This window comes from Mesoplodon bidens (assembly GCF_964165515.1).
Source record: "Mesoplodon bidens genome assembly, contig: HAP1_SCAFFOLD_49, whole genome shotgun sequence".
Lineage (NCBI taxonomy): Eukaryota > Metazoa > Chordata > Mammalia > Artiodactyla > Ziphiidae > Mesoplodon > Mesoplodon bidens.
The window spans coordinates 271,134-291,563 of NW_027671810.1; positions in this window are offsets into that span (position 1 = coordinate 271,134).

Here is a 20,430-nt window from a genome sequence, read left to right on the forward strand (position 1 = left end):
TAGTGTAGGTCACTGCACAGGATTTCTAGTGAGGTGAACTTGTGTCAAAATTCCAATTATCACATGGCTTCCATAAGCCCTATTATGACCTGAAGACCACAGTGATGTTTTGGAACCTCAGGTGTGTAAATTTATCTTAATAATCTCTGAAAAATTCTGAGTTTTCCACTTTTCTTTCTAAACATTCCCCCCGGAAAATTGTAAACCCCTTTGAGGTAGACCTGGAGAAAAAAAAATCACACTCTATACTTTTGACAGTGTTGCAGCAAAGTTTCTGAAGCTGTTGTAGCCACCTGATCTCTGGTTTAGGTCTGGGCGAGGCTGTAATTTTCACTCCTGGAAAATCAATGCAGGTTTCTGCTCATTGTGCTTGAATTTTATTTTCATTTATACAGTTCAAGCCTGCTCATCAATGTAATTCCCAGTGTAAATGTGATTAATCTGTTACTGCTGGAAGTCACTTTGGGTCAAAATACTGCCATTCTGCCCTGCTGACATTTATGATAATTGCACTGACCTTGTTTCTCATATTCAATGCTACCGCTTAACCTCTGCTACTCTGTAACCCCATATTCCTGTTAAAAGCACGGGGGCCATTTCATTGGTGCTATCCCGCATTGTCATCTTTAGCCCCCAGAAGACAGATGCCACAGAGGTTTTCAAGGATGCCTGTATTTCTCTCATCAATGAATGTCTTAATGTCTTGAAGAAGAATGTTATCGATCACCTCTGTGGGGGCATAACTGTGGGATAGTTGAGTGGGTTTCACATACTTAATCCACTCCAACATTCTCATTTTAAGTACATGGATTCCTTTGTCTACATTCTGTCAGATAAATTATGGCATCTTGCCCTCTTTGAATGTTGCTGACTATTGAATCTATGTTTCAGTCAGCCAAACAAGCCAACGATTAGAGCCAATTCCATCAGCTAGAGCTAATACTTTGAATCTCAGGTAAGTTCTTTATAATAAATTCAACCCCTTCCAACTTTATATTCCATCTTTCTCAGTCTAGCACTTATAAAACATAAGCCAGGGCTTCCCTGGTGGCACAGTGGTTGAGAGTCCACCTGCCGATGCAGGGGACACGGGTTCGTGCTCCGGTCCAGGAGGATCCCACATGCCACGGAGTGGCTGGGCCCGTGAGCCATGGCCACTGAGCGTGCATGTCCGGAGCCTGTGCTCCGCAATGGGAGAGGCCACAACAGTGAGAGCCCCGCGTACTGCAAAACAACAAACAAAAAAACCCAAAAAACCATATGCCACACACACATTCTACAGGTTTCTGCTGATACACATTGGCAGGATATAGCATTTCTTTTGATGTATATGCTAACTCCTACCAGGGTGGACATTATACTTGCCTCCTGGGGCCTGCTGGAATCTGACTGTAGTTATTAGGATGCAGTAAGTGCTGATGTGGATGGGTCTTGAGAAAAGTAGAAATTTCCTTGAAAACTAACCTATTTAGATGAGGTCTTTAGAGATATGTTAAGTAAGGGAAGGTTAGTTTCCTCAAATGGGGAGGAAGAAGGGTGGCTTCCTTTGGCAAGGAAACCACAGGAAGATTTGGGTTAAAAATTTTCATATTAATCTGAGTCTGCCTACCTGCACTTATCCTAAATACTCAATATATCCTTATCTTAATACCCAGCTCTTCCTGATCAATGTCCTGATCAATTAATCTGTGAGACTTAGCACAGATGTACGTTGAACTTGGATTTTAATTCTGCAACTCACACTTTTAGATTTGAAACTTGATCCTCAGCCATGTCTGCTGTGTGGCTATAAGACATGAGAAAATTTTAAGGCCCTCAGTGTGGCTCTCTGTGTCTTCCCATGCCTCGATCTGAGAGTTTAAACACCTAACACCTTTTAACATTAAGTGTAAACATTTTCATTTTGTAAGCTCTCTGGTGCTATAAGAAGCAGCTAATGGTCCCCGTGGAGCTTGTAGTTACTACTGCTGTAATAGACAAAATCAGCTGCCGCTTGAGATGTAAAAGTATTGTCTTCAACTGGCAATATGTTCAAAGCAAATATTGCTGGTAATTTATTTATTGCTTCCACTACTCGGAAGAAACACTTGTCTTTGCATTGGCAGTGGAGTCACTACTACATTCAAGCTCAAAACCTTATTCCAGAGTCCCATCTTGAGCATCGTTTTCCTGGAATTACTCATGCAGGACAGGAAATCTGCTTCAGGAAGTTTAGAAAGTAGATTTTAATAAAAGGAGCTTGTTTCAAAAGTTATAAAAGCTGGAGTCAAATGAAATAGGAAGGCAACCTAGAGTTTGGAAAGACTGAATCCCCTAAGCAGAACGGTAATGAATGTAGAGACTGCTGGTGGGTGCTGGGAACATGGAGGGAGAAGCCCTTGAGCAGGAATTGGACGCATGAGGGAGACGAAGCCTCAGTTGTACGTACAACTCAAAGAAAGAGGGCATTCTGGGTTCTCCCCTATCCCCTTCTTCCAAACTCTCACCAGTCCTTCCTTTACTCAAAATTAATTGGAAGCTAGTTGCCAGTGAATCCTGGGAAACCGAGTTTTCAGGAGTCAGTCCTCTAAAATAAAAATCAGAGCTGGAAAAAGAGAAATAGTCTTTAAAAATTATTCACACAAATATGCCATCCCTTTACAATAACTTCTCACATTCCAGTTCACTTGTTCAAATACCCCACCACTATGATAGTACTTTGACGCAAAGTCTGTTTACTCCCTTGCTTTCTCCTGATACTGCCTTTGTATCTCTCCTTACTCTCTTACATTCCAGTGTCCATTATCTAAGAGTGTGTTTGTCCCTAGCCCTGTTCCAGTGTCTTTTAGTTATGCTGGATCAACCCAAACCATTGCTTTCTCTTTTCTTGATCTCCAGCTTTCAAAGTCTTCCCAAGTAAAGTGTATAATAGTTTAGATGGTTTCCTTTATAAATTCATGATCACTAACCTAAAAGGTCCTTTAATATTGCCCTTTAATTCTGCTACATTAATCTGGACCCATCATTTCCCACTCTTTACAGTTTGTTCTCTCTTTCTGCACTGTTCTTTGTTTTTTTTAAAAAATCTTTATTGGAGTATAATTGCTTTACAATGTTGTGTTAGTTTCTGCTGTATAACAAAGTGATTCAGCTAGTGCACTCTTCTTAAATGGCATGTCCCCACCATTTGCTATAATATCAGGAGATAATCTCTTTTAATTCACAGAAAAGAAAAGAAAAAACATTAGGAGAACTTTCCTGTTCATTAACATAATAGAGTTACTACATCTGCTGCCATCTTTATCTCCTTTGGTAATTTAACAGAACAGAAGCTCTATTCCTACTAAACCCAGTTCCCTTACTCCTGATTTGGATTGCATCACCTTGCACTCTCTAAGGATCCTTATTTTGTTCAATACCTTCTCTAATCTGGATCTTTTCCACTATCTTTTTGAAACATTCTAAAATCTTCCAAATTGGGAAAAATAATAAAGAAGAGTAAAGCAAAAAAGAAAAGCAAAACCAAACTCACCTTTCTCCACCTGACTTCTATTACTAATTACCACACTATCTCTTCTTCAAAGGCACAGTTTTTAAAATAATTCTTGAAAATGTTTTTCTATATCTTGGCAATTGTGAATAATGCTTCAATGAACATGAGCGTGCAATCTTTTTGAGATCCTGATTTCAGTTCTCTTATACATATATACACACACACACACACATATATATATACATATATCCATTCAGAAGTGGGATTGCTAAATCATATGATAGTTCTGTTTTTAATTTTTCGAGAAGCCTCCATACTGTTTTCCATAGTGACTATATACCATTTTGTATTCCCACCAACAGTGTACAAGAGATCCAATTTCTCCATATTCTCTCCGGTGCTTGTTACCTTTGTATTTTTGAAACTAAGCATCCTAACAGGTGTGAGGTGATATCTCTTTGTGATTTTGATTTGCATTGCCCTGATGATTAGCGATGCTGAGTACCTTTTCATATACATTTTGGCCATTCATATGTGTTCTTTGGAAAATGTATATTCAAGTTCTTGGCCCATTTCTTAATCGAGTTATTTGGTTTATTTGCTACTTAGTTGTGGGAATTCCTTATAAATTTTGGATATTTACCTCTTACCAGATATATGATTTTCAAATATTTTCTCCCATTCCATTGGTTACCTTTCCATTCTGTTGGTTGTTTCCTTTGCTGTGCAGGAGCTTTTTATTTTGATGTAGTTCTACTTGTCTATTTTTGCTTCTGTGGTCTGTGTTTTTGGTGTCATAGCCAATAAATCATTGCCAAGATCAATGTCAAGAAGCTTTTCCCAAAATGTCCATCGACAGATGAATGGTTCAAAACATGTAGTATATATTTACAATGGAATATTTTCAACTTTAAAAGAAGAAGGAGGTTCTACCATTGTGGCAACAGGGATGAACCTGGAGGACAATAAGCTAAGTAAACAAGCCAGTCACAGAAGGACACATACTGCATAATTCCATTTATATGAGGTACCTAAAATAATCAGACTTCATGGAAGCAGAGAATAGAATGTTGGTTGCCAGGGGCTGGGGAAAGGGAGAAATGGGGAGCTGTTGTTCAGCAGGTATGAATTTTCAGTTATACAAGATGAATAAATTCGAGAACTCTGCTGTACAAATAGTGTCTGTAGTTAACAATAGTGTTAAGCACTTAAAATTAGTTAAGAGGGTCAATTTCATGCTAAGTGTTCTTACCACACACAGAAAAAATGGGACACAAGCTTTTGGAGGGGACAGATATGTCTATTACCTTGATTGTGTTAATTGTCTCATGGGTTTATGCATATGTCCAAACTCATCAAATAGTATACATTAAACATGTGCCATTTTTGTGCATCAGTTGTACCTCCATAAAGCTGTTTAAAAATGTTTATCTATATTTGATACCTTCACTTTATTACTTCCTTCTCATGCTTCAACCCACTCCCAATAGAATCCATCTTTTATTACTCCAATAAAAAGGTACTTCATAAGTTATTTCCAAATCCATGGATGTGATGTGAAAATTTTATCTCCTACTTACTTGACCTGTAAGTAGGATTTGCTTCTGTCTTTGAGACTTGATTTTCCTTGACCCAAAAACTCCTCTGGTTTTCCTCTAATCTCTGCGGCAGTTCATTCTAAATCTTCTTTGCAGGTGCGTATCCTTCTCCTCAGACATGAAATGTTGAAATTCTTCAAAATTCAGTTCTAGGCCATTATGTCCCCTCACTCTAGAACTCATAATATGATTTCACAGAAACACACAGCTTCAGTTACCAACTCCATAAAGTTTGGACATTTGTGTACCTGAGACCTCTAATCTGAATTCTGTAAATCCAGTTGCCTATTTAACATCTAAATCTGTTCATTTAAAATATACATAAAGCTAAATACTCATGGTCTCCCTAAACTACCGAATCTCTCCTCCTTCATTTTCATTTGTCTTAGTGTGTAGTGACACCATTCACCCAGTTGTATAAACCAGGCACCTAACAATAATCCTTGAGTTCAACCTCTCACATCAGCCACTATATCCTATCCATTATCAATCTTATCCATTTTACCTCCTAGATACTTCCTTAATCTATCTAATGTTCTCTATCTACTCATCGTTGTAAGTGGTGAATTAATGCATGAATATAAATTTCCCTGATTGCTTTGCTTGGTACCTATAGTTTTTATGGCAGAAAAATTTATATAAAAAAAAATCCGTTCATCTTCCCTATATCTTCCCTTCTGTTCCTCCATCCTCCTGTCCCCATTTCAAGCAAGTATCCAGGACTCCCTAGAAACCTCTTCCTCAGGAAATATGCCATTTCTAAGCATCAAGGTGTGAAGGAGGAGATTACAAGGCAGTTGGAGGATTAAAAGCCAGTGAGTACAACAAGCACTGCCTGACACTACCTTGTTACTGGATAGAGCCTTGGAGCTGCACCAACTCATTAGAGGGATGTAGTTGAGAGAGATATAGGGAAGGCATGTAATAGGCATGGCGTATTTATCTCATCGAATATTTCAGCATCCCAAACATTATACAGGAACATTTATAAATGGGACATAAAGGTACAGGTGTCCCGGTCTCAGAAGACCAGAAGGACCTCCACAACAGTTTCATGTTACAGGGTTTTTATACCACTTTGGTTGTATAAGGTACCTCTAATAATGGCTGAGTCTAAATTCTCTACCTGCTCAGTTATTTAAAGAATTAAATTCATTTAAATCAAGTAAAGAAACAGTAGGTTTATAGCAGCTCATAACTGCTTACTTTTTAAAAATTTTTTATTTATTTATTATTTTTGGCTCTGTGTTGTGTCTTCATTGCTGCGCGCGAGCTTTTTCTAGTTGCGGAGAGTGGGGGCTACTCTTTGTTGCAGTGTGCGGGCTTCTCATCACGGTGGCTTCTCATTGCAGAGCATGGGCTCTAGGTGCGCGGCCTTCAGTAGTTGTGGTGCACAGGCTCTAGAACGCAGGCTCAGTAGTTGCGGCACACGGGCTTAGTTGCTCCACGGTATGTGGGATCTTCCGGAACCAATAGAACTTTATGTTCCTTCCTTTTATCAATTTTAAATGTTTAAAATGCTTTTGATTTTTTTCTTCTTTGACAAACTCAAAGAAGGACTTTTATCTATGAGGTCCACACTTGATATTCTCAGTCAGAAGTCATCTGCCCAAGGAGGGCCTAGCATCTGAGGCCAACAGTCACATCCATGTCCCTCAGATAGGACCCTGTATCCTGGAGCTCAGGCTCCAGGCTCTGCTCAGAGGCTCTCAGAGGCTCAGCATTGCTGCTCTGATCAGCCCAGCATAAAGGAAGGCTCTGTCGAGTGAGGCCTGACGTGAGAACGTGAGGCATGATCAAGCAATGGAGAACTCTCTTCTCCTGCAGAGATCCCAAACTCTCTAAATAACCCAACCCAGGGCCGCAAAGTTATGCTTGGGATTTTATCCTGCAATCTCCAAACGCTCAGATGGGCCATGGGCTTCAACTGGAAGCCTTAGTCCCCCCAGAACTACTGGCCCTGCCTGGCCTATGATGTTCTATCCTCTCCTTGAACTTCCTATCTTAGGTGTCTCTCTGACCCAACCAATCTCACTGAGAAATGTGAGCAGGGGAACAAGAAAATAAAGAATCATTCTTTGAGAGGCAACTTTTGGTTCCAGCTCCAACACTTAAAGAGCTTGAGAGTCATTACTCCAGTCTTTAGAAGAAGCAAAATCTGAACCAATTGAAAGTCAGTGACTTTTCTTGTAGCATTAGAGAATTAAGGTCACAGGGCAAATCACTCCAAAATCTTCATAGAGGGTGAATGCAGAGAATCATAGTTGAGGTCAGCTTACCTCAAGCAGAGGCCACTGGAGCCATAAATTGATAGGAACACTTAAAAGGACCCTTTGACAAATTGCTAGAGGATGCACATGGGCTAACATGAGAGCGAGAAACTCCTAGGGTCATTATCTTAGGGGGGCCTCCACCTATTCATGGGTTTCGCCTATGGGAACCCCACCAGGTTCTCACAGTGAAGAGCCATGAAAGATTCTGATGTTTCTGGTGGAGGAGTGTGGGAATGGGAAGAAAAGTAACAATTTTGAAAACGTTCTGAAATATCCCCTGAATGTTCTCCATAACAGAAGCTTACTCCGCAGAGGAAAAGACTACCAGAGACTTATCCCACATGGGAGAAGGGAAGTTATCCAACTCCAGTTCCCTCTAGCTTTCTTACCTCTTCCAAAAAGTGAAAAGAAAGAAAGAGAGAAAAGAGTTAGAAACATCTGTGAATAACCCAGGGGCACAGGACCACTAAACGACAGATTTAATCATATCGCCTCCCCCCCAGCTCCTTACTACCACATCAACAGGGCTCCAGTATGGTAACAGAGGATCATAGCCGAAAGAGCTGCAAGGCATAGGCTCTATATAAGGAGGAGACTTAGGGGAATCTGAAGACACCAAGGGAGATGAAAACAAGGACACTATAGGAAATTGAAGTCTCTGACATATACAGCTACAGTAAATATTAAACACAACCAACACCTACCTGGATTAACATAAAACTTCACACTAAGGTCTGTTTACTTCAGTTCCTATTACCCAATACATTATGTCTGGCTTTTCAACAAAAAATTACAAGGTATGACAAAAAGGCAAGAAAAAACAGTCTGAATAGATAAAGCAAGCATCAGATCCACATTCAGATATGACAGAGATTTTTGAATTGTCATACATGGAATCCAAAATAACCATCGTTTCATGTTAAGGGCTCTAATGGAAAAAGCAGAAACATGCAAGAACAGATGAGCAATAAGCAGAGAGAGGGAAACTCTAAGAAAGAATCAAAAGGAAATGTTGGAAACCAAAAACACTATAACAGAAATGAAGAATGCTTTTAATTGGCTCATCTGTATATTGCCTATGGCCAGGGAAAGAGTAAGTGAGTTTGAAAATATGTCAGTAGAAACTTTGCAAACTGAAATGCAAAGAGAAAAAGAATTTTTAAAAAAACCTTTAACTCAGAATATCCAAGAACTGTGAGACAGTTTCAAAATGTGTAATATACATGTAATTGAAATACCAAAAGGAGAAGAAAGAGAGAAGAGAGAATAAGAAATATTTGAAGAAATAACAGCCCAGGATTTTCCAAAATTAATGACGGATTAACCATAGATTGTGGGAGCTCAGAGAACACCAAGCATGTAAATACGAAGAAAGTCTATACCTGGACATATTTTATTAAAACTGTAGGAAGCTGAAAGATAAAATCTTGAAAGAATACAGAAGAAAGTAATATCCTGCCTCTAAAGGAACAAGGATAAGAATTATGGGCTTATCACAAACCATGCAAGCAAGAAGAGAATTGAGTGAAATATTTAAAGTGTTGCAAGAAAAAAAAAATCACCCTAGAACTTTGTGCCTAGTGAAATTATCCTTCAAAAGTGAAGGAGAAATAAAAACTTTCTCAAACAAAAACTGAGATACTCATCAGCAGCAGATTTGCCCTGGAATAAATGTTTAAAAAGTTCTTCAAGGAGAAGGAAAAGGACAACTCAGCTCTACATAAAGGAAGGGAGAAGAAGGAATAAATGAAGGTAAAACAAAACTTTTATTTTTCTTATTCTCAGTTGACCTAATAATACTAATGATAGTGTATGGGGTGATTATAGTACATGGATAAGTGAAATAAATGACATCAGTGTTACAAGGGACAGGAGGGAGGAATTGGGAACTCTGTTATAATGGAACCTGCACTACCTATGAAGTGGTATAATGTTCTATATAAAAGTGGCCTTAGATTAGTTGTAAATGTATATTACAAATTCATGGGCAACCATGAAAATATTTTCTAAAGAAGAATACTTGACATGCTAAGAGAAGAGAGAAATGGAATCATATAAAGTGCTTGTTTAAAATCAGAAAAGGCAGAAAAAGAGAAGAAGAAAAAAAGAATACACATAATAAATACTAAACAGTTACAGATATGGCAGATATTAATCCAACTATATAAAAAAATCACTAAATGTAAGTGTTCTAAATTCACCAATTAAAAGACAGACTGTCAGTGGATAAAACAAGATCCAATTATTTGTTGTCTACAAAACACCCACTTTAAATATAAAGACACAGATGATTAAAAGTAAAGGGAAAGAGAAAACTGTACCATGGTAACACTGATGAAAGAAAGCAGGAGGAACTATATTAATTTCAGACAAAGCAGGCTTCAGAGCAAGGAAAGTTATGAGGGATAAAGCGGGGCAGTACATAACAACAAAGGGGTCAACTCTCCAAGAAGACACAAGAATCCTTAACGTGTACAATCTAACAACAGACTGTCAAAATATGAGGCAAAAACTGGTCCAACTGCAAGGAGAATTAGGTGAATCCACTGTTATTTTTGGAGAGTTCAACACCCCTCTATGAGAAATGGACAGATTCAGCAGGCGGAAAATCAGTAAGGATATAGTTGACCTAAACAGCACCATCAATCAACTTGATCTAATTGACATTTGTAGAATACTTCATCCAACAACAGAATATGCATTCTTCTCAAGCACACATGGAGCACTGACCAAAATAAACCACATTTTGGGCCACAAAACACACCTTAACAAATATAAAATAGAAATCATACAAAGTATATTTTCAGACCATAATGGACTTAAACTAGAAATCAATTACAGAAAAATAGCTGGAAATGCCAAAATGTTTGGAGAGTAAACAACATGCTACTAAAACATGGGTCAAGGAAGAACTATCAAGAGAAAAATATTTTAAACTAAATGGAAATTAAAATACAACTTGTCAAAATTTGTGAGCTGCAGAAAAAGCAGTACTTAGAGGGAAACTGATACCATTGAATGCATCTATTTGAAAAGATTTAATATCTTTGAAGGACTCTGGTTTGCTGACCTGATCGATTTCTCCCTGTTTCCAAAATATTGGGAAACATGAATTCCTCCTTAGGTAGCACAGTGCCAGAAGAAGGAGCCCCACCCAATACACAAAGGCAAGGATGGGAAAACCTAGGAAGTTGAGCTGGAGCTCAGCCATGGTGCAGTAAGGCTCCTCAGACAAAGAAGATGGTCCAGATCATCAGAAGTGCATTGCTGCCTCAAGCATCTGGGCATTGAAAGTGCACATTCTAGACTAGAGTTCTAGGCCCACATTACAGAGGTTAAGCAGAAACACCAAAGGTTCTTGAGGGTGGGGGAGGGGACAACACAAGAGAGATAAACCCACAGTCCTTCCCCCACCATCCAACCCAGCAGATCTATCCATCCCTCCAGGGCCCTTTAGATACCTCTAACCCACCTTCCAACCCACACATTTACATACCATATATTTACCTTAGTGAAAATTTCTATTTATACCACACGTTACCCAGATATTACCTGAGACCCTTTTGCTGCTTGGTGATCTACCTTTGGACCCCACATAATATTTAAAACTCTTCTATGCCAAGGGATTTTTACCTCCAAGCCTTCAACTACAGCTTCCCCTCATACATAATGTGTTTTCACCTGTATGAAGCCAGAAACATAGTCAGAAGAAATATACGCCCCCATATCTCCTCAAAAGAATTCACATTCACCAAAAAGTGTAAGAGTGCAGAGTAGCCTGTACCAGTGAACAGGAAGCATGACAAAAAGGGAAACAAGGGCATGGCACACCCATGAACCTATGGCAAACAACTTAAAAAGCTTTAGTAGTTCTTTTTTTCCTAAAATCCCTCTTCGGCTATTTAGCCCCCTAAGGTTCTCAAATCTAGCCTCCTCCAGCCATACAGTGTCTCATCCTGCTGCTTGCTCCCTCTTCTGAAAAATCCCTCTCAAAACATTAAAAATTTTTTTCTTTATTTTACAGAACACAACCCGAAGGACCAAACACACCCTGATTTAAGGAGTGGGCTTCTCTTTAACATAACTTCTAATGAGCACAATATTTAGCAATACGTTTTAGCTTTTTGGAATCACACTCATGGTTACTTCTTCTATGAAAAGTTTTATGATTTTTTCCCCATCTACTTTCTTACTTGCCACCAAAATTCCTGTTGGCATCTCCATACCTTTTTAAACAATGATGTCATTTTTGTTGATGTGTATATGTATTTATTTTATCTCCCCGTGCTAGTCATTTAATAGTTGTAGCCCTTATGCCTTCATTATTTAGATTATAAACTGCTGAAATTAAGCTGTGTCATTTCCTTACTTTGCTTGCCTGTATTCCCTCGTTGAGTCTGATGAATCAGTCTTGACCCCAGATACCTAATTCTCTCCCTCCCCTATGAGGAGGATACTAATAATGACAGCTCCTTTCTTTACCTGTCTTCTCCTGCATCCACAGCTCCACTGTTGTCTGTACCCAAAAGGAGGGTCCATTTCAAGCCCACTCCATCTCACATACCTTCCTCCCTTGACTGCAGGAGGTGTATCTGTTCAGAAAAACCCCTCCACATATCTTTGTATCTCTGGTATTTTTTTTTTATAGAAAGTTTGGTCCTGACTGTCCCTGAGGTCCCTAGGATTCACAACTGTAAAAACATCCTCTAAAGTCTGAGCAATATAAGCTCCACCAAAAGAATTTCCAGGATAGAAGGGGTCATAAAAATGACACATCAAATATATTCTTCAAAAAGTGGCCTTGTCATAAAAAAAGAAAGACTGAGAAACACTGATCCAGATTAAAGGAGACTAAAAACACATGGCAACTAAATGCAGTCTGTGATTCTGAATCCTGTAATGGAGGTTTTGAAAAAAAGCCACAAAGGACATTACTCAATAAATTGACAAAAATGGAATATGAATGGGAGATTAGTTAAAAGTTTTATGTCATTGTTAAATTTACTGAAGGGGAAAACTAACTGTACTGTATGTAAGAGAATCTTCTTTTTCTTAAATACACAATGAAATATTCAAGGAGAAGGTGCATGGTGCATGAAATGTATTTTCAAATATTCAGAAATGTATGCATATTTTTCATATATGTGTGTGTGTGTGTGTGTGTATTCATATATAGAGAGAGTGGAGGCAGGAAGGGAAGGAGACAGAAACAGAGACAGAGAGAGGAGAGAGATCTCAAATGGGTCAAAATGTTAGTAGGTAAGTCTGGATAAAGGGTACATAGTGTTTACCATCCATGCATCTTTTCCACAAGTTTAGTTATTTTCAAATAAATACATTTAAAAAATGGACCATTGCCTGCTGTCCTGGATTTTACCTAAACTTTGGGATTTCTGCCTTTGATTCTTGCAGCTACCACCATCACCATACCCAAACCCCAGAAATGTGTAATGCCAGCTTCAAAAGTTATCTCACATTCTGTCTCAGGCAAGAAACCTGGGACCCTCTGCACATTTCAACAGGATTTTACAAAATGCTGAAGAAGAGCACCACACCCTCCCCACCAACAAATTTTTTTTAATTAAACACAATACAAAAAAAAAGAAGGAAAAAAATCAACGTGTTTACAGCATGGAACCCCTAATTTTTCTGATCTGGTGCCACCAGGTCATAGGTCTTCTGGCGTTTTGTGGTGTGAATCGGTTTGCCAGCACTTCGTCTGCTCTGCTCACCAGTTACCATTCCTCCACCAGATTTCCATCTTCCAAAAATGTGTTGACATCTTTTGTTGTATCCTCTCTCCTTCTAGTCATCCTTAAGCACTTATTCTTTTTAAATCCTTTGTTTGAATAGTTTTATTGAGATATAGTTCACATACCATACAATTTACTCATTGAAAGTGTGTAATTCCAGGATTTTTAGTATACTCACAGATATGTGCATCACAATTTTAAAAACATTTTCATGACTTCAGAAAGAACCCCGTAACCTTTAGCTATTTAACCCACCACCCTTCATCTCCCAGCTCTAAGCAACCATTAATCTACTTTCTGTCCTCTCTTGGCTTCCCTATTCTGAATATTTCACATGAATGGAATCATACGTGGTTATTTGTGACTGGCTTCTTTCACTTAGCATGTTTTCAAGGTTCAGCCATGTTGTAGGATGTATCAGTGCTTTTTAACGCCAAAAGTATTACACTGCATGGATATACCATATTTTATTTACCCATTTATCAGTTGATGGACATTTGGGTTGTTTCTGCCTTTTAACTCATGAATAATACTGCTTTGAACATTTGTTTACAAGTTTTTGTGTGGACATATGTTTTCATTTCTCTTGAGTACATACCTAGAAGTGGAGTTGCTGGGTCACATAGTAATTCTATGTTGAACATTTTGAAGCGCTGCCAGACTGTTTTCCAAAACAGCTGCACCATTTTTCATTCCCACAAGCAGTGTATCAGGGTTCCAGTTTCTCCGCATTCTCACCAACACTTGTTTTAATCTGACTTTGTGTTTCTCGTCATTCTTGTGTGTGTGAAGTGTTATATCATAGTGGCTTTGGTTTTCATTTCCCTGATGGCCAGAGATGTTGAACCTCTTTTCACCTACTCTTACTTTTTTTTTTCATCTACTCTTGCTTTTAATGCCATTTGGGGAAAGAGAGAAGATAAACAAGTGTGTTTTATCTACTGTGTTTAACTCGGAACACAATAGCTCATTTTAACTATGTGACAGGAAAAATATTTTCTTGTAAATATTTGAAAACACATATAGTAATGTCAAGTCTTTATCAACATGCCCAGTTTACTACTTCTATGCTCTCTGCATGTTATAGTTACTGTGTGATTAAGGGAAAGCAATATTGTGCACTGAATTTGACCTGTAAGATTACTTCTTATATGGGGTTGAGGGAGGAATTCATTCAAATGACTCCTTAGGGTTGACTAAAAGGCAGAGCAGAACTGATTGCCAGAGCCTCTAAAGCACAATGCTTTTTTGTCACCAATGCTGTGTACATCTGTTGTGAATAACTGTGTACCACAGGTGATAAGTATCAAAGAAATGTGAGAGCTCTGACGTGGGCACATAGCATATGTCTTAAGAGATAGATGACAAGGTGTTTAAATGGGCTTTTGCACTTTAATCATAGTGTAAAAGATGGGATGTAGCACACATGCCAAATGATAACTGTGAAAGCTGGGTGAGGGGTGTATGGGAGGTTACATTGTTCTGTCTGCTTTCGTGCATGTTTAAACATTTTTTACTAAAAAGCTTTAAAAATAATAAAAGATGTAGAGTGACTCATAAGGAGAGGGAGGGAGCAAAAGGATACCTGGCCAGGGTGATCAGTCCATCAAGACTAGAGTTTAGCTATCTCTCAATAAGGAAATTTCAGGAAGTGTAATTCCTTTGACGTTGGGAAAGAAACTTCTTTCCATATAACAGGAAGGAAGAAGGAAAGGAGGAATGGGAAATTTTTTTTTAAGGATTTTGATGAAAATTTCCCATCTCATGACTTCTAGTTCCTCTGTGAATGGTGGTTTGGCACATCTGCTGAGCAAGTGGAGATGGCCTAAATTTGAGAAAAGTGAAGGAGATTTGAAATAGATTTGAGTAGCACTGGAGAGAAAATGGACTAAGGAAACAGTGACCTAAGTTGCATTTGTTTTGTTCACATGTTAGTAAGCATGGAATAAGAATTTGTGGAATGGCTGCATTATTTCCAGGTAGCATGAGGGCTGAATTTATCATGGCATCAGTAGACTTGATTGTGAGATTTAATCCAATAGTCATCAGCTACTTATGGGAAGGTATTTCTGGAAAAGGCAGAGATAGGGGATTTTGCCAGACGGGAAGGATTCAAGGTGATTGGATGGGACCTATTTGTAGTGGAGCTTTTTAAATGTTGCTTACCTGATAGACCACCAAGCCTACCTTGGAGAGAGCGAAAAAGAAAACAAGAGCTTGGTGGATAGAGGAAGAGTAAGTGGAAAAACGACCTAAAGTTGAAAAATTAACAAGTAGTATATAAGCTGGGAGGATGGAGGATGAGGCCAAAGGGTGGAATGTCAGACTGTATTATTCCAGATGGCAGAAGTGTTCCTGGTAATAAGCTCTACAGTGTGGCAGTGACTGCACTGGAATGGAAGTAAAAATGAGATGATGTAGGAACAGGGAAGCTGGGTTACTGATAGGTCTATCCACATGGAGGTTAGAGCCCTCCACCACTCCTCACCTCTTCATGTTCCCCACCCTGGGCCCCCTCCCACCTTTTGTCCCTCTCCCGGGGGCTCCACGGAATCTGCCTTCTCTGTGTGACCATAAGCTTCAGATATTGTAGGATCAATGTCATAACTCTGGATAAGAAAATAAAAGTAGTGAGAGAAGGCTGTAGTGGACATCTATTTTTGTTTTTTTGTTTTAACACCCAGTATCCATAAGTCTTTCTGGAAAAACTACCTCAGGTGCTCTCTAGGATACTCACCCTATTTTTGAGTCCCAGTCTGTACAAGTAGAGTTGCCTTCCCTCTAGACCTCACTGTAAGGGTGGGTATGTGTGCAGCCTTGGCCAAAAACAGGAGGTCCATGCTAAGCCCCCAAATGTCTGATAACCCCAGTGCATAGTCTAGGACTCACCTCTGGTTCCTGAGCTGCAGGTATTCTGGGGAGGTGTACCACGGCTCCACCAAGGCTACTAATATCAGTGGTGGCACCTTCATCTTGATTGGTGAACTGTACACACTAAGGGCAATATCTTGTATATTCCCATCAAGCATAGATGGAAGGAAAGCACCATGATCACCTTCCCCAAAGAGGGGGATGCCATCTTGATGACATCCTTGGAGATACTGTTTTAGTACTCAAAGACACCCCCATGCCTTTTTGATATAAGGCATCAGTGTGCCGTGCAGTTCTCTGGTCAGCCTCAAGGACATGGTGCTTGGATCAGATTGAGGAATGGGGGAGCAGAACAGGGTTAGAATATGGGAATGATGAGGCATGAACTTTGTTCCACCAGTAAGGACATTCTTTCCCTTCACTTTTTCTTTCTTTCCCACTCACTTTAAGACATCTTTTGCTTACTCTCAGCTGTATTTTACCCTGGGAGGTAGGTGGCTGCCTGGTCAACATTCCTACCACGGACAGCTGAGTGGTGTATTTCCTCTGCAAAAAAAAACCAGTCATCAACTGAGCAGCCTGAAAAAATATCCCGGGAGGGGAACCACTTCCCCAGGGTGCCTTTCTAGTAAGGAAACCTCCATGTCAAGTTTAAAGTATGCTCTCCAGATACATTAACATGACCCACATAACAGATTCTTAAGCAGCTGCTGTGCTGTTCCTGGACCCTACGGCAAGTAGCCCAGGGTCCAGTAGAGCAGCACCTCCGCCCAAATAGTGCCATTCAGGGTTCAGCCCCCTGTAGGAGCCTCTGGTCACTGAGTTCTAAATAATGATTAAGCTGTTATTTCTTCTTCAGCATTATTTTCAGAAAGTATACCTGTACTTAATGCTCCTCAGGTATAAAAGACCTATCTCCCCTACTTCTCTAAAGGATATAAAACATTCAGTGAGGAGGGATATGTGGGCTGCTATACATTTTCAGTAAGGCTAAGCTACGCGGCAGAAGACAAAGCCCACCTCCTCAAATTTCATCAGGGAGGAAATGGGCTTTGGGGTGGGGCGGGGGTGGTGGCGGGGGTGGAAGGGGCACAATATCTATTTCTTAGCAAGAACTCCAGAGGACTGGTCACCTTTTAGCCAAAGCCAAAGGAAGCAGTCAGTAAGAGCTGAACTATCTCCTTCCTTTCCCTTACACATAAGCCCTGAGTTACCCAAAACCCATGCCCCCAACACAGTACACAGTACACAGAAAAGATACACTATTATTAGATAAATATTTATTGGGGAGAATCAATAATCTCTACAAGGAAGGAGTTATTTCTGGATGGGAAGTCTTCATCCCTGGAAATTCTGGGGCAGTGTTTTCTGTCTAGACAGTAGAGACAGATGTCTGAACACAGGGCCTTCAGCAGTGCTGAGCGCAGTGGTGGGTGCCTGGCCAGCTTGACGCCTGCGGGTGGGGCTTGGATGGGGCACAGGCTCCCTGTGGGACACTGGTGGGGGATGTTTGTGACACAGTCGCTGGTCCTTGAATGCCACAACTTTCTGGGGGTGTCTCTTCTTATCTCTGATCTGTCTTGTACTACTTGGAGGATAACTCTGGCCAGCAAAGATAGCTTCTTGATGGCAGGACTTGATATTTGTCAGTTTACAGGAGGGAGCCCTGTGGTTGAAAGGATGCCCCTGGACAGGCTCTGTCCAGACCTGCACTTGCACCTTTTGCTGAGTTTTCCTAAACTGCACTGGGGAAGGAAGGGGCTCTTGAGAGTAGGTGACATCCATTGCATACTGACACCCCGGTTTCTCATCTAGGAACTTCCTGATGCCTGTCGCGATTTTCTGAGCTTCAGTTGTCCCAGTCAAGGCAGCTCTACTTTTAACTAGGCCTCTGTTCTGCACAGTTGATATGGGGCTGCCCTTTTCCTGGGCATCTTCTTGCCTTTTGTATTTTATCCCAGAAAAAAGCCATTGCAAGAAGTGCTTCATTCTTTTTCTGATATGGCCTTCAGGAAGAGGCTGTCCCTTCTGTGATAGCATCTGGGAAGACTTGCTCGCAAGTGTCTTCTCTAGTACCATCTCCTGAGTAGGGAAACGCTTCCTCCTAAGTTGGGATGTCCCGAACCCTTTATCCCCTCGATCAAGCTCTTCTGCCTTGGGCTCCAGAGGGCTCACTCTCTTTGCAGTTGGTGGGAAATTCTTATCCTGGCACCTCCTTAAGGCATGCTTAGGGACCCAAGGTTCCTGCTGCTGCTCCATCCTGATTCCTCTGTCCTCCAAATGGACATGCAGCACCTGGGAAGCTCCCATGTCCCCACCTGAGACGCCCTGGGCATGAGTCAGTGAGGCCTCGTAAGTCAAGTTATCTGAAGCAAGGGATGTGTCAGTGGGTTGGCCTTGAGCCTGGCTATGCTCCCTGTTCTCCAGTTTAAAGTTCAACTCACTGAACAGTTGTTCTTTAAGGTCTAATGATTTAGGATCTTGGGGAACTGGTAATTTGGGTGGGGGGCTTCCAGTGGTCACGGTAGTTTCTACTTTATTCTCATTCACATTTATCATTTGGGAGCTCCCTGGCTTGCTACTTGCCAACATGTCACTAGTTTTTAATTGAAGAGTATCAAGCTCCTCAGCCGTGAATACCTCCCTAGACCATCTGGGCATTGAAACAGGTTCTGACTTCTCCACCTTTTTGCCCCGTTGCATTTCTCCTTTATCACTGGAACGCACACTCTTATGCTTCGGCTCATATCTGGCCCCAGCTTGCTTTGCAAGCAGCTTTTGGGGATATCTGTTGGCCAGTTGAGTCTGTCTATGACCTGCTTTCCCTGTGATGCAGAGGGAGACAGGCAGACGAGTCTGTCTGGCATCCTTAATTCTCTGAACACCCTCTGCCAGCCCACGGTTGACATCAGAGCGTGGTTGTCTCAGGACCCTCTGTCCTCCTTTGCCCACAGGTGAGGTGGCAGGGGGAGAACGATCCAGGTCAGGGGCTGAATTTGTTGTTCCCACTTTGTCTCCATGGAGAGATGCAGAGCTTCCTCTCAAGGACTTGAAGCTCCCAGATTTGGAGTCTGCCTCAGAAATCACATTGGTTGAGGAGGGCAAGTTGGCTTGAGACAAGGACTGGCATGAGGCATCTTTCAATTTAAAGATCTGGATGGATTCAAGGACCTTGCGGGGAAGGGCCCACAACATCCTCATATGAAACCTTTTAATATGGGCTTCCAGCATCTGTTGTGTACTGGAATCAACAAAAGTCAGGTCCTGGAAGGTATTCAGGGGGTAGGCCTCACCCACTGATGATGGCAAACTTCTCTGTTTTGTTCGGGTGTGGGATTTCACAGAAAGAAGCAATGTTTGCTTGATAGCATGCCATGAATTACGCACAGTCTCAGGGAGCCGACCCTCATGTATGTCCTCCAACTTCTTGCTCAAATGTCCTTTTAGGACATTTTCAAGTTGTCTCCGACTTAGACTCTTTGCTGACACCCTTGAATTTTTCTCTGAGAGACTCACCATCTGACTGTTTAGGTCTTTCTCAGAGTCATACCCCAGATCCTTACCTGAAGAGCTCTTTGGGTCATTCAACAGGTGATCTTTTGGGCCATTCTCTAGGCTGTGTCCCAGATCTTTCCCCACATCTTCCTCTAGCTGGAACATTACACCAGGGCTTTCTGGAAGTGAGTTCTCAGGAACAGGCTTCAGTAAGATGGCAATTGATTTAGATTGAGTGACAGATAAAGTGCAGTCTGGCTGTGGTGAAACAGACAGAGCTGGTGGTGCATGATGACAAGCAAAAGAATCGGGGTGATTCATTGCCTGGGACAAATCTGATAAGGGGTTGATATCTTGGGAAAGGGTGGGGTCAAGAGAGAAAACGGTATCCGGAGACAAAGTGGCCTCTCGTGGGAGAACAGGACCTGCTGTCTGAGTGTCACATGGTAGGAGACGGGGAAAGGCAAGGGGTTGGGGTGTGGAGTAGTCCACAGGGAATTTGGAATCCAAGGAAGGAAAAGGCTCTGGTGCCAGAGAATGACCCACTGGGGAGGGTGAAAAAGAGTCAACTAAGGGGGTCATTGGGTTAGGGGAGAGAACGGAGGTGGGCAGTGTGGTAGGCTCAAGCAGAGAGGCTGGTGTTAGGTCCCTTGGAGGGACTGTTGAGAAGGCAGGGGACAGAGTAAACGATGACTCAGTCACAGAAGCTGTGGAAGCCAACGGGGACACAGAGGAAGTAGAATCTTCCAGGGCCTCTGGGAGTAGCAGCCGACTGACCTCAGCAGTTGCATTATTACACACCTCACAGAAGGGGTCTGGACATAAGAGTTGACGCAAGCGGCTGGTGTCATCGTGCCGGCCCAGGGTGCTGCAGAAGACAGGAAGTACAAAGGTGCAACCAGGACCAGAACAAGGAAAGGGGGACCTGCTGGCCTGGCAGGGGTGGGGTCACTGGAAGCCTGCTGCCC